A 14,855-nucleotide genomic window follows, 5' to 3' on the forward strand; every position below is an offset into this window, starting at 1 on the left:
TTTTAGGTTAAAAAAACATTTAAGGTTAAAAAGGAAGGAATCATGAGGACTTATGAGATAGGTTTCACAGAGGAAACAAGTTTAAGGAGATATGTAAAAAAAAAAAAAGGAGATGGGGGTTACTGGGTTTGAGAATTCTAGAGGCAAAGGGGATTGCTCAAAGACCTTAGATCACCCTAATCCCAAGTGCCACACTTTACAGATGAGTAAACCAAGGTGGAGAAGTAAAATATTTGACTAGCACAGCCAAGATTAGAAAATACGTCTATTATTAATGTACTGTTAGTGGAATTGTGAACTGATCTGAACATTCTGGAGAGCAATTTGGAAGTATGCCCAAAGGGCTACAAAACTGTACATACCCTTTGATCCAGAAATACCATTGCTAGATTTGTATCCCAAAGAGATTTTTAAAAGGAGCAAGGAAGGAGTTATTTGTCCAAAAATATTTATAGGAGCTCTTTTTTTGTGATGACTAAGAATTGGAAATTGAAGGGATGCCCATCGATTGGGGAAAGGCTGATCAAGTTGTGGTAAATAATTATGATGGAGTACTATTGTACTGTGTATTGTGGGAAATAACAAAGGGGGTTGGTTTCAGAAAAACCTGGAAAGATTTACATGAACTCATACAAAGTTGATTCAGCAGAACCAGGAGAACATTATACACAGTAACAGCAATATTGTAAGATAAAGAACTGTGAATGACTTAGCTATTCTCAGTAAGACAATGATCCAAGACAATTCCAAAAGACTAATGATGAAGCATACTATTCACCTCCAGAGAAAGAACTGCTATTGTATGAATACAGACTGAAGTGTGCCACTTTTCACTTTCTTTCATTCTTTTTAGAAATTCCAGTCTTCTTGTACAAAATGATTAAAATGAAAATATTTTGTTGATTGTACATGTATAGCCTATATTGGATTGCTTACCATCTCAGAGAGTGAGGAGGGCAGAGAGGGAGGGAGGGAGGGATAGAATTTCAAACTCAAAACTTTTTTTAAAAAGTTTTAAAATTGTTTTAACATGTAATTGGGGGAAAAATAAAAAGACATATGTATATATGTGTGTGTGTGTGTGTGTGTATCTCATAAATCCATATATCCCTAACTCTATATCTTTATCTCTATCTCTGTCTACATGTCCATTATGAAAGAAGAAAGTAGAGGAAGCCAATGATACCTGATATTTCTGGAAATATCTAATGAAGATGCAAGAAAGAAATCAGCCTCTGCTGTTATTTTTAGTATTTTCCTAGCAAACACACAGCTCTTAATCCTTTTTTTCCTAGGAGTTAATCAATCAACAACTCTTTATTAAGAACCTGCCATGTGCCAGGCACTGTTAGGAAGACAAGAATGTTTTAGAATTCTTTATTGTTCCTTCCTCACTACCATCCTCTCCCCTTCTACACTCTTAACAAAGATCCCCTGCAATTTCCTGAGTCTAAAGATGTGTGCATGCGAGCATATGTGTGTGTGTGTGTGTGTGTGTGTGTGTGTGTGTGTTTGGAAGTGGGAGCAATGAAAAGGTAAGAGGGAGGTTTTGGCTTTATGATTCTCTTGTAGTATTTAGTTTTAACACCCTGTGACATTCAATAAAAGCTACCCTGTATTATTTGTCTTCTTATGTATATGAAATATACATAAGTATGTGTATTATGTGTGTATATACACATAAATATATGTGTATATGTATAGGTACGTGTGTATACATACATACATGCACACACATACTTGCTAGGATGTGGGTGTAGCCTGAGACAAACACACAGAGAATATCCTTTGCCTTTTGGTATCACTAATATTTAATGCAGTGTACTGTCAATAGCTAATGCTTAGTTCCTGCATTCTGGAGAATGATCATAAGATCATATGATCATAGAGTAAAAACTGGAAGGAATCATCAGAGGTCATCTAGTTGAATCCCATCTCAAAAAACTGATGCCCACATTAAATGACTTATTCAAGATTACACAGTTGTGCATATCAGAGCTGGGATTTGAACCTAAGAACTTTGAATCCAAATCTGGAATTCTCACTGTTATTCTAAGGGAACCTTGCAGACCTTTCCAGAGGCAATAGACAAACAAAATAAAAAAATTTTAAATGGCTGACTGTCCTCACCATTAGAAGAAATTAACACAGAAGTATTTGCTATTTCCTGGTAACCTGCTTTTCTTCCCTATGCCTATTTGACCTTAAGGCCCATTTGATTTGCTTTACTGTTGTCTGATTGTGACTTGTTCTGGTCTCTAATACAGTAACAATATTTTTATTGGTGCCTTTTCTTCTTACATCACTGACATTTCTGCTTATGTACTCCTCTATGTTCCCTCTACCCCACCGCACATTTTCCCAAAGAAACCTCCCTTGTAAGAATAACAAAACAAAACAACAGTTCAGGCAGTGTGGGAAGGTATAAAGAATACAACAGGAAGGTTTCTCTTATTGGATTTGTTTCTGGATCAATGCAATGTGACTATAAGCAAGTCACTTACTTGAGAGCAAGTCACTTAATCTCTGGGCTCCAGTGTCTTCACCTGTAAAATGAGGGGTTTAGACTAACTAGATCAGTGGTGTCAAACTGGAATAGAAACAGGGGACACTAAAACATATGTAAGCATCACTGCAAGTTATACATTGACTCAGAAAACAATATAATGACATTTTCCATATTTTGTTGTATTTTTATTTATTTTGTTAAATATTTCCCAATTACATTTTAATCTGGTTCAGGCTACACTCAGAAGTATTGTGGATCACTTGTGGTGCACAGGCTGACACTAAGGGTTCCTTCTTTCTCACTAAAGTTAAACAATACCCACCAACATAATGATTGTATCCGACAGTGGATGCAGCATTCCATATCCATGACCCCTCATATGTTTCCTTACTTCTTCTCCTAGGACAAGATGGGCCAGTATTTTTATTTAGAGCTAGGTTTTATTTTAGCAGTTTAAAAAATATACTATTATATTCATTGCATGTGCTATTTTCCTGCTTCTGCTTCCTTCACTCTGTATCAGTTCATAATTCTTCCCATGTTTCTCACAATTCCCCATATTCCTTTTCCTTGTGGTATAATAATAATTTATTACATTCATAAACTACATTTTGTTCAAGCATTCTCTAATCAATGGGTATCATTTATGTTTCCAGTTCTTGGTATCATAAAAAGTGCTGCTATGAGTATTTTGGTAGAAGTGGGACCTTTATTTTTGCCTTTGATCTCCTTGGAGCATATGCTCAGCAGTGAGATTTTGGGGCCAAAAGAATGAACTATTCAATAAATAATCCCAAATTATTTTCCATAAAGGAGAAGTTCACAGCTCCCACCAATACTGTGTGCCTGACCATCCATATCTCTTCCAACACTATTTTCATTATTTGTCATCTTTGCCAATTTGCTGGATATTAGACCTCAATTACAATTTGCTTATGTCCGTGAGTACCCTCCACTTGCTCCTTTGACCCAGATCATTCTTTTTTTTTTTTTTTTTGGTGAGGCAATTGGGGTTAAGTGACTTGCCCAGGGTCACACAGAGTCAAGTGTCTGAGGTCAGATTTGAACTCAGGTCCTCTGACTCCAGGGCTGGTGCTCTATCCACTGTGCCACCTAGCTACCCCCACCCAGATCATTCTTAAGATTCCTCTCTGGAATATCTTTTGGCTTCTCTCATCATTCATTTCTGGTTACTCCTTCAGCTTTGTTGTTCCATGATATTGTCTTACGTCTGTCATCAGTTTGGGGCATCTCAGCTCCCTCCTATCTAGATCACCTGGAAGGTATAGCAGTGTGCTAGCGAACTGCACATAATCCCAGAAAGTTCATAATGCCTATTGGCAGGATATAACAAGCTCAATAAATGTTCATCATTGATGATGATGATGATGGCACCTGGCCATTAGACAACCAGTGGAGTGGCTGAGAGTCATTATTATCATTGCTAATGCCTTGTAAACAATAGCATCTGGACCCTGTATCCTGGCAAGGCATTATAGAAGCATATGATTAGAGACTGAAAGCTGGAAGGGAGAAGCAGAATAGGAATATGGAATTAATCATGGGAAACAAGGAGTAGCGTGTCTTCTTCTGGTCCATGTGACCTGGATCATGAAACTTATAGAAAAATGCAGCATCTTCTTAGAAGAGACAGGTTTCCATGAGAGCCCAAAGATGGGAAGAACATGAGATGAAGATATCTAGGATGAAAGAGATTTTGTCAGTAATAGAGCAGAAGACCCAGAGGGCACAATGATATGGGAGGGCAGGGGACCATGGGAGTCTGAGATCAATAGGTATGAGAATGATGGGAGAGGAATCAGAGATCAAGTCTTTTCACCTCAGCACAGAGTCACAGATATTAAGGGAATAGGAGGTAGGAGTTTACCATCTGTAGGATGGGGAAAGAACCAGCTGATCAGAGCTCCTTGCCTCGCCTCCAGGGTCTTGTGATGATTGAGGGCGATGTCAATATGGCACGATGATGTCAGCTCTCTCTCTGAACATCACTACAAATAGGAGGGAGCTGGGGGTGTAGAGAGATGAAGGTGCAAAAAGTCTGTTAGGGCATCTTAGATGGCAGATATTAGCCTAGATCAAATTCACACTTGAAGGTAGCAGCTTAGCTTCATCCAAAACCAGCAGGAAATGTGGATTTCCAAGAATTTTCCTCCCATCTGAAGCAAGCACTAAGATGCTGATCTCAGGGCCCCGGGAAGTTTAGACTTCCCAGTACCTGTGGCACCCTGAGGTTTGGAAACATCTAACGAATGTATGACTATGAATAAAAAGAAACCACCTTTTCTATAATGACTTCCTGTTACCTTCAGTCTCTTTTAAGCATGATAGCAAATGGTGCTAATATTTATATAACACTTTAAACTTTGCTAGGCATTTTGTAATTATGATCTCATTTGACCCTCACAACAACTTTGTGAGGAAGGTGCTATTAATATCTCCATTTTGCAGATGAGGAAACTGAGGCAGACAGCGAGATAAGGCAGAAGTATTCTCTTTTTCCTTGGTATTCAGTTTGCTCCCTTGCAGGCTAGTTGCTGTTCCATATTGGTTTTTGTGCCCAATTAATTTTAATTAATAGTTTCTTAAGCCATGATTCTTTACTTCTGTCTTGTTGAGCCCATTATTTCTTGATCTCTTTTGAGTTTGGATGAGCCTCTCAGTATTGACTTTCCCAACAGTTTTTCAATGGATTAATGGGGGTGATAGCTTAAATCGTCAAGGAATGTAACTCAGAGAACCTGGAGCTCAGAGCATGCATGTACCTGTCTAAGATATAGAGGAACAAAGTCGACACCATCCTGATCCAGGCTGAGACAATCAGAACTCGGGTATTTACCACCTTTGTATTCATTTTTCCCTCAGACTGCTGGGTAGGGGAGCAGCTTTTGGGTTCATCTGGGCAGAGTTCACCATAAACTTGTAGTAATGTAATAACCAGTCTTGCTTCACTAGTGTCTTTGAAGTGAGCTTCTCCTACATGTCGGAACAAGGTAACTGCCTCCTCCTAAGCTTTCTCTAGGTAAGCTTTTATATGACCCTAGGAGATTAGAAGGGCAGGGAGGAAAAGCACATTCAGGGGACTGCCTTCTGCCTCAGTCAGTGGCAAACTTGCTCTTCCTTAGTTAATAGGCATCTCTGGGCATCTTGAGGTCCAGCCAAGCATGTTAGGACAAACCCTTTGGGAATCTAGGTCCTATTGTGATATGCTTACACACACACACACACACACACACACACACACACACACACGTCTGTTTATATAAGCCTAAATATGTATGCACATATATTTGTGCCTGAGCACAATCTATTTAAAAGAAAAATAGAACAATTGTAAATATGAATAGCTTTCTTTTTTTTAAGCTGGGGTGAGACAGGGTTCAATATCATGCAGTGGGATTCTGTTTAGTTTGGAATTGTTTGTGTTGTCAGGCACAAGGTTTTGAGATCTCTGGGTTCTGTTGCTTGCTGACCCCACTCCTGCTTTTGTCTAACACATGAACTGTGAAATCTTATTAGCACTTGCAGAAGCTCTTCCAGGGACAGGCAATGAATCCTAAGGGGAGGGAATCAGCTCCTGGCTCCTGTGGTGGAAAAATGACAGCACCCAAAAGGTCTCCTGGCACAGTGAATATCTTAGCTCTGACTGGACCTTTTTATCTGAGGGCCTGCTCAGCTAAGGGGGAAGAAGCTTATCGGGAGAAGTTGGGTTGTTAGGAGATTCAGTTTTGGGCCACAGCAACCCATGAAATAGATAAAAATACAAAATTGGTTCCCATGTGAGTTTTTATTTTCACACCAATGGTAGGAGAGTGGTCGAAAGGAGGACAGAGGGTGCTAAGAATCACAGTTTCTATAAACATGAATTTAACCGTTGGTGTTTTAGATGTACAATTCTTGTCCAGTGACCAAGGTGTTAGGAAACTGAATCATATTCACACTGACATTCGCACTATAAATAAAACCAGAAAACTCAAGTTGCAGCTAAATGGGAGGACAGCTCACAAGCCTTCCTCCGAGAGGCGTATAAAGGACTCCCCATTCTTTTCATTGCACCATTCTTTCAATCAGCCTGTTTGCAGATTTTTAGTCATCCTTAATTTCTCCATGTACCTCAACCCTCATATGCAATAAGTTGTCAACTTGTTGCCTGCTCGGTGGTCCCCATATAGAACATTCTATCTCCCATATCTCTGACTGTGAATAGCCTGTACCTTATTACTGGCATGTTCTCCCTTTTTACATCAACCTCTTGGAATTCCTAACTCCCTTCAAGACTCATGAGGCTCAAGGGCCACTTCCTACATGAGGCTTGTCCTGATTCTCTCAGCTGTTAGTGCTTTTCTTCAACCGTAAATTATACCTTATTTACTCTGTATATGGTTTATATTTTCTTATCTGTGTAAGTATCTGATGTCCCACCAATAGAATGTAAGTTACTTGAGGGCAGGGCTGTTTCCCCCCCCCACACACACACCTTTTTATCTCTAGCTTCTGGTTGTTGTTACTTAACAAATGCTCATTGGTGGAGGGAGGTGAAGAGAATAAACATGTTTAAGTGTCTACCATGTGAGAGATATTGTGCTTTGTATTTTACAGATATCACATTTGAATGAAGGAATTGAATGAATCAAATTTATAGAGAAACAAAAACACACCACATTGAGGAGACCAAAATAATCCATAAACCATAGTAATCTGCAAACACTTGGTCTCCTTGCAATTAGAGAGGAGGCATATCAATTAAGGTCGACACTGGATTACTGTACAAGTGCATTTGTAAAATGTTTCAGAGTAGGACAATGAGCAATTCTTCCCTGCAAAAGGGATAGAAGAAATAGAAGAGGAAAACAAATTTGCAGACAGCTTGATATAAAAGATGGATAAACCAGTTCATCTCAAGAGCATTAGCAAGTGGAACTGGAAGGACAATAAACATATGTGAAATGGAATCCATTGACAGATTGACTCTGGTGACACACATTCATTATCAATGATAGTGGAACCAGTGCATTTGGAACCAAGCTACCCCAACTTAACATCCAATGTACTTTGTGAGGAATTGGAAAACTTGAGGTTAAGAAAATTAAATTAGGAAAAGTGACTGAACCTAGCCAGATACATAAAGAAAAAAAATCTGTGCTGTGCACAATATTCAAGATACTAAGGGACCGATTGTCAAGGAATCAAAAGGAAAATTTAAAGAAAAAAAAGAAATGTTGAAATCAACAATGGAACCACCAACCTCCTATGTGTAAGGTAGAATGAAGCTATATAGTTCATGAGAGGTGAAATAGATAATCTAGGAAGCCAGGGACTATGAAGGAGAAATAAACATATATATATATATCCCCCAAGTATAAAGGTAAGGGTTGTGATAGAGTGGAATGCCATGAACCAGTTGCCAAACTCTGAGGAAGGATGGAAAATGGTGGTACCATTATCAGAAAAAGGAACTGAGATGATATCAGTAACTAATAAGCTTCATATGTTTCTCATCTCTATATTATCTTTATGAGATCATCTATGCATGCACAGAGGTGACATTAGTAGTAGAAAGCAATAGCAATATTTGTATTTTCAAAGATAATTTTCTATACTAGGCCACATCTTCAATTCAAGAAACTTTTATTAAGACCCTACAGTGGGCAAAATCTCCACAAAATTCTACTCCAATATTTTATCATGACACGATAGTGATCCCAAGTTCTTGAAAGTAATGGCAGGAAACTGCAAGGACTGGAAGGTTTTACAATATTGTGAAGGCTTCAAGTATGTCTCAGCAAGGGGCAGCTAGGTGGCACAGTGGATAGAGCACCGGCCCTGGAGTCAGGAGGACCTGAGTTCAAATCCGACCTCAGACACTTAACACTTACTAGCTGTGTGACCCTGGGCAAGTCACTTAACCCCAATTGCCTCACTAAAAAAAAAAAAAAAAAAGTCTCAGCAAGTCTATGTCTGCTTTCCATGGCCCCACCCTACCTAAGCAGAGAGGCTCTTCACCAGTAGGCTGTCCACTTGGTGATGAATTTTTTTTGTTCATGGTGAGGTATGAAACAAAGTAAAATAGAAAGTTACTGTCACTACTGTTTGCTCCGTTCTGCTTCTGTAGTGAAAATGGTAAGAATGGTAGAAATGGGGAAAGGAAGAGAATAAGTGTTTTTATAGCACCTACTAATGTTCTAGGTTCTATGCTAAGAACTTTTTCAAATCTTACCTCATTTGATCTTCACAATGACTTTGAAAGTTTCCCTAATTTACATTTGAGAAAACTGAGATAAAGAGAGGTTAAGCACCCATGATCACACAGCTAGTTAGTATCTGGGGCTGGATTTGAACTTGTCTTCATGAGTATAGGCCCAAGGTGTTACCACCCAGGTCTCACTATGTCACCAGCTGGGTGAGGTGGGTGCTAAGAATCACAATTTTAAACTGTTTATGAACATTATTTCTGGTACTATATGCTATGTTATTCTTTGATTATGAAAAAGCCTTTGACTCAGTAGAGCCAGATGTAGACATAAAATCTCTCTCTTTTTTTTTTTTTGGTGAGGCAATTGGGGTTAAGTGACTTGCCCAGGGTCACACAGCTAGTAAGTGTTAAGTGTCTGAGGCCGGATTTGAACTCAGGTCCTCCTGACTCCAGGGCTGGTGCTCTATCCACTGTACCACCTAGCTGCCCCTATAAAATCTCTTTTAAAAAAAAAAGGCTCTCAGATCTGTTAAGGTCATGCAAAAATCCACGACTGGCCTGGCCATAGAGATAACTTTGTCCAATAATAAAGTGAGTAATAGCAATAAGGGAGGACAATATAGCCTCATCAAATTATTCACCCGTGTCATAAAGGATGTCTTGCAAAAAGTCCAAATAGAAAAGGCATTATCTCTTGATATTTTTCTAATTACATCTAAAACCAATTTTTAACATTTGGTTTTTAAAAAATTTTTACTTCCAAATTCTCTTCCTTCCCACCCATATTGAGAAGGCAAGCAATGTGACATATGTACAGTCATGTAAATCATATTTCCATATTAGCCATGTTATGAAAGAAAACACAGACCAAAAAAACCCCCAAACAAACTGAAAAAGATAAAGTAAAAAATAGTATGCTTTGATCTGCATTCAGACTCCATCAGTTTTTTCCTCTGGAGGTGGATATAATTTTTTATCATAAGTCCTTTGGAATTGGAAGAGGCATTATCTCCTGTTAGAGAAGTTTTCTGTAGATGGTTCTGTTTGCTGATAATTGTCTTGATTATACTGGGTCCTGGAATACTATAGGGCCTTATTAAGAAGATCTATGGTCAGGGCAGCTAGGTGGCGCAGTGGATAGAGCACCGGCCCTAGAGTCAGGAGTACCTGAGTTCAAATCCAGCCTCAGACACTTAACACTTACTAGCTGTGTGACCCTGGGCAAGTCACTTAACCCCAATTGCCTCACCAAAAAAAAAAAAAAAAAAAAAGAAGATCTATGGTTATTTAAAATAAATTGGTCAAAGATGAAGACCACATATTACCTAGATTATGCCATGGAGTCAGATAGGCAACCCATTGACTCACCCCATCTGTTCAGGTATCTTGGCTGGGTATTATAGATGGCCACATTTGGGAAACTGGAAAACACTTTCAATGTATCACTCCATTTTTTAATGCCAAATCCTTCTGGTGCTACTATGTGGCTGTGAATCATAAAATGTTATCCTAGAGAACTCACCCTTGCAGTTGGTCTAAAAGTCAATGGAAAAACATTAGCATCCTATTACTAACAATGACTTGCATGTGAGAAGTATCACAAAAGACATATCAGGGATCAGTGGAACCAAGACAGGAGATGGACCAATAATAAACTAAGAGTAAGGGGCTATTAGGACAACATTTTAGCTATCTAGTTGGTGGGTAGCTGGAGTGTTGTCCTAGTAGTCTCCCAAATGAAAAGAACCAGTGGGTGGTTACTTCATTGTGTGGGTCCTTTCTGGGGGATTTGTGGAAATATATGGATAAGGAGGAAACAAAAAGAAAGGGTGTGGATGGGTTGGATCTACTGCCACAGCAAAAGCACTCCTACTGATGAGATCACATATCCATTTAAGTGCTGCTGAAGGTTTGACCCAAGCATCAGGGGGAAAAAGAAAAATAATCAGTTTTTTCAGTCAATATATTTTCAGCTTGAGTTGAATGCAGAGGTGCTTATGAGAGGTAATCTCTAGCACATTATTTAATTGAGTGAGCACAGCTCAGCTGGGAAAAGTAGGTGAGAATTACCTAAGAAAATAGCTCTAGCTAGAAGTCCTGAAGAACTTAGCTAGAGGGCAAGACCCTAAAGATTAATGACAGCCTATCAGTCAGGGTAGGGATGCCACACCAAGGAGAGGGAAAGCTTGAAAGAACTGATTTATTGTTGAGATATGTATATGTATATGTATATATATATATGTATATTTATATATATGTGTGTGTATGTCTATATACCTCTCTCTCTCTCTCTCTCTCTCTCGCTCTCGCTCTCGCTCTCGCTCTCCCTATCTATCTATATGTTTATCTTCTATGTTAACACATCTCTTTGAGAGACGCGGTAGTGTTAAAGCAGAGATACTGATTTAGTTTTTAAGTCATTTAGTTATGTAAGGAGGTTAGTGAGCAACACATATCAGCAGGAATTCAGGACATTCCAGGTGTATTTCACTCCCTTCTGTGTTGCTAAGGGTCTCCTTGGGGCTTGCTTAGACTACAGGGTAATTTGCTTGCTCCTGGCACTACCTGTCAGTTGCTGAGGGAAGATGAGAGGAATTTTCTCACCCCAATCAAAATATCAAGCAAACCTAGGAAGATTTCCCTTTGAGGGGGAATGGTGTGGTTGAGGAAAAAGGGGATAATTTTTTTTTTTTTTTTGCGGGGCAATGGAGGTTAAGTGACTTGCCCAGGGTCACACAGCTACTAAGTGTCTGAGGCCGGTGCTTTATCCACTGCGCCACCTAGCCGCCCCCGAAAAAGGGGATTTTTAACCTGAGGGGCTCTTTTTCTGTGCCAACTGGGTGTAGCTATGGCTGTGGCTAGGGACCTGACCAACAAAGGGGCTAAAACTGGTGATTCACTCTGGGCATGTTTTATCCGGGCAGTCCCAGAAAAAGAGCAATGCCATTCCTTCTGAACGAACTTCTCAGTGCTTGACTTCTTCCTCACATTTTTCTCCTTTTTTTACACTTTTCCATCCTTTCTTAGAGTTTGGCAACTGGTTCATGGTCTTCCACTCTACCATAATCCTTGCCTTTATACTTGGGGATTTTAACATATATGTTTATTTTTCCTTCAAATTCCCTAGCCTCCCAAATCATCTGCTTCAACTCTCATGGTCTGTGGCTTCATTCTGCCTCAGCCACATAGGAGGATGGTGGTTCCATTGTTGATTTCAACATTACCCATAATAATTTGACTTTTTCTACAATTATCTATAACTGAAATTCTTCTCTGACCACAGTCTCCTATCCTTCCATCACTCTTTTCTACTAAACTCTTCCTAAACTTATTTACAATCTTTATTGCAATTTTTAGTTTCATCCTTCTCGGTTCATTACTCTACAGCAGCCTCACTTTCCTTTCTTTGAAATCTCAATCCTATAGTTAATCAGTTCAACTTAACATTGTTTATCCTCTATCCTTGAATTCTTTGCCCCCTTGTCCTATCTCCTCTCATTTTTTTCCAAACCCCAACCCTGGAATATTTCTTCATCCACCTTCTCTGTTCCTACTCATATACTGCTAACCCAATGGAGAAAGTAGCATAACTGCTGACCAGGTCCTTTGGAATCTTTGGAGGAAAATTATATATTTCTACTATAAAAATTAACATTTTGGTATTGTAAAAAATTTGTAATCATTTGAATGTCAGGTTTATATCGAGAGATTTCATTCTTTCCTTGTTAGTTTTGGAGTTGTTCTAACGTTCACTCTCAGCTACCAATAATCATGTATTGATAAAAGGACAGTAGATCAGAGAGAAGAGTTTGGCTATAATTTCTTCTCAACTGATTATTCACCCCACAGTAAACAATTAGGACTTAAGGTGGGTCTGTATGTTGCTTACCTTCAAGAGGGAACCCTATGAACTGGAGTGGTAAAGAATGATGGAGAGCATATAGGTAAGGATGAAGGGGGAAGAGAAAAGGACACAAGCAGGGTCATGGTGACATGAACATGTTGCAAACACTTGACTCTCCTTTCACGCTCTCTCTCTCTCAGTCTCTCTCTCTCCTCTCTTTCTGTCTCATCTGGAAGCTATCTCTCCCTTCTCAAATTCATTATACTACTTTGTTTAGACCTCTCCTTTGTGTTTATCACATTCTTCCTGTCTTATAGTTATTCTTTTTCTTTCTTTTCTTTTGCTTTTCTTTTTTTTTTTTTTTTTGCAGGGCAATGAGGGTTAAGTGACTTGCCTAGGGTCACACAACTAGTAAGTGTCAAGTGTCTGAGGCCAGATTTGAACTTGGGTCCTCCTGAAATCCAGGGCTGGTGCTTTATCCACTGCTCCACCTACCTTCCCCCTTGTAGTTATTCTTATATGTATCTTCTGCCACCCATTGGATTGTACATTTTAAAAAATTTCATTTTATATTCTTATCTCCAGCTTCTTACCTCAGCTGAGGCTTTATGTGGGAAATTATTATTAATGAAGGAATGAATGATTGAATGAATGAGTGAATGAATGAATGAATGAGTGAATGAATGAATGAATGAATGAATGAATAAGAAAGCATTCATTAATTACTTACTCTGTGGGAACCACTGCACTAAGCCCTGGGTATATAAATAGCAAAGTAAGCCTGTCTCTGCTCTCAAAGAACTCACATTTTCATAGGAAGAGAGGACCCTATAGAAGGTTTCAGCTATAAGGGAAGGCACCAGGATTTCCTGTGAAATGTCACTCTGGTTGACCAAGGACTCTTTTTGCACTTAGTCTAAAGTCCATGACTCAGGAGAGAAGTGTCCTCACCTGGCAAAAACAGCATGACTGAGCAGTTCGGCACTTACTTTGGAGGCAGCTGGGTGGTCCAGTGGATAAAGCACTGGGTTTATAGACAGGAAGATGTATCCCCCCCCGCACCACACACACACTTAATAACTGTGTGGCCCTGGGCATATTATTTAACTTCAGCTCCTTCATCTATAAAATGGGGACAATAAGAGCATCCATGTCCCAGAATTGTCATGAGGATCAAATGAGATGATAATTGTAAAGCAACTTAGCATAGTGCCTGGCACAACATGCTATATAAATGGTAGCTGTTTTTGTTGTTATTCAGTTGAGTCTGACTCTTCATGACCCTATTTGGGGTTTTCTTGGCCAAGATGCTGGTGTGGTTTGCCATTTCCTGCCCCAGCTCATTTTACAGATAAGGAAACAGTGGCCAACAGGGTCAAGTGACTTGCCTGGGATAACAATAACTAGTAAGTTCTTCCTGACTCCAGGTCCAGTGCTTTATCAACTGCACTTTCTAGCCACCCTCCTAGAACATTAATAGCTGGGATGATTTGACTGACTGACTTAATCAACTTTCTACCCTTACTTAAACATGAGTTACCATTATAGAACATTATAGTTGGAAGGGATCTTAGAGGCCATTTAATCCAACTGTCTCATTTACAGATAAACTTGGACCCCCTAGATCTTAAGTGACTTGATTAAGATAACACAGTTGGATCTTTCTCTGGGGGTCATTTTTATTTAAAAGAAAGATAGAAAGATAGAAAGAAAGGAAGGAAGGAAGGAAGAAAGAAAGAAAGAAAGAAAGAAAGAAAGAAAGAAAGAAAGAAAGAAAAAGAAAGAAAGAAAGAAAGAAAGAAAGAAAGAAAGAAAGAAAGAAAGAAAGAAATCTACTGTACTATGTGACAGAGTCAAATATGTTTCTATGTCTTAGGCCTAATTCAGATTGAGTGAAATCCTTAAACATACTGAACTCCCTTTCTCTTTTTGCTTTTCTTTTTCTATCTCTTCTACCTCAATTCTCTTCAGGAAAGTGAAATAACCAAACAAATTCATCTTTAGGCTCTTACTTTATGGTTTTAAGAGAATTACTGAATACTCATAGAGGTAGGTAAATTTTCATAATTCTGGGGTGGCATTTTCCATCTGAAATCTGCTCTTGGTGCTTCATGTCTTTGCAAATTCCGGCCTAAAACTCAGATCAACCGAGTTTAATCGAGCTTTTGGAACCAATTCAAACCTTGCTGGATTTGCTGCTTCAGTGCCTATTTCATGCCAGATTTGGCCGGAGTTCACTGAAAGGTTTGCTGCTTCCTCATCTCCCCAGCTGAAAGTTTTCTATTTTCTCA

Source organism: Dromiciops gliroides, chromosome 3 (genome assembly GCF_019393635.1).
Source record: "Dromiciops gliroides isolate mDroGli1 chromosome 3, mDroGli1.pri, whole genome shotgun sequence".
NCBI lineage: Eukaryota > Metazoa > Chordata > Mammalia > Microbiotheria > Microbiotheriidae > Dromiciops > Dromiciops gliroides.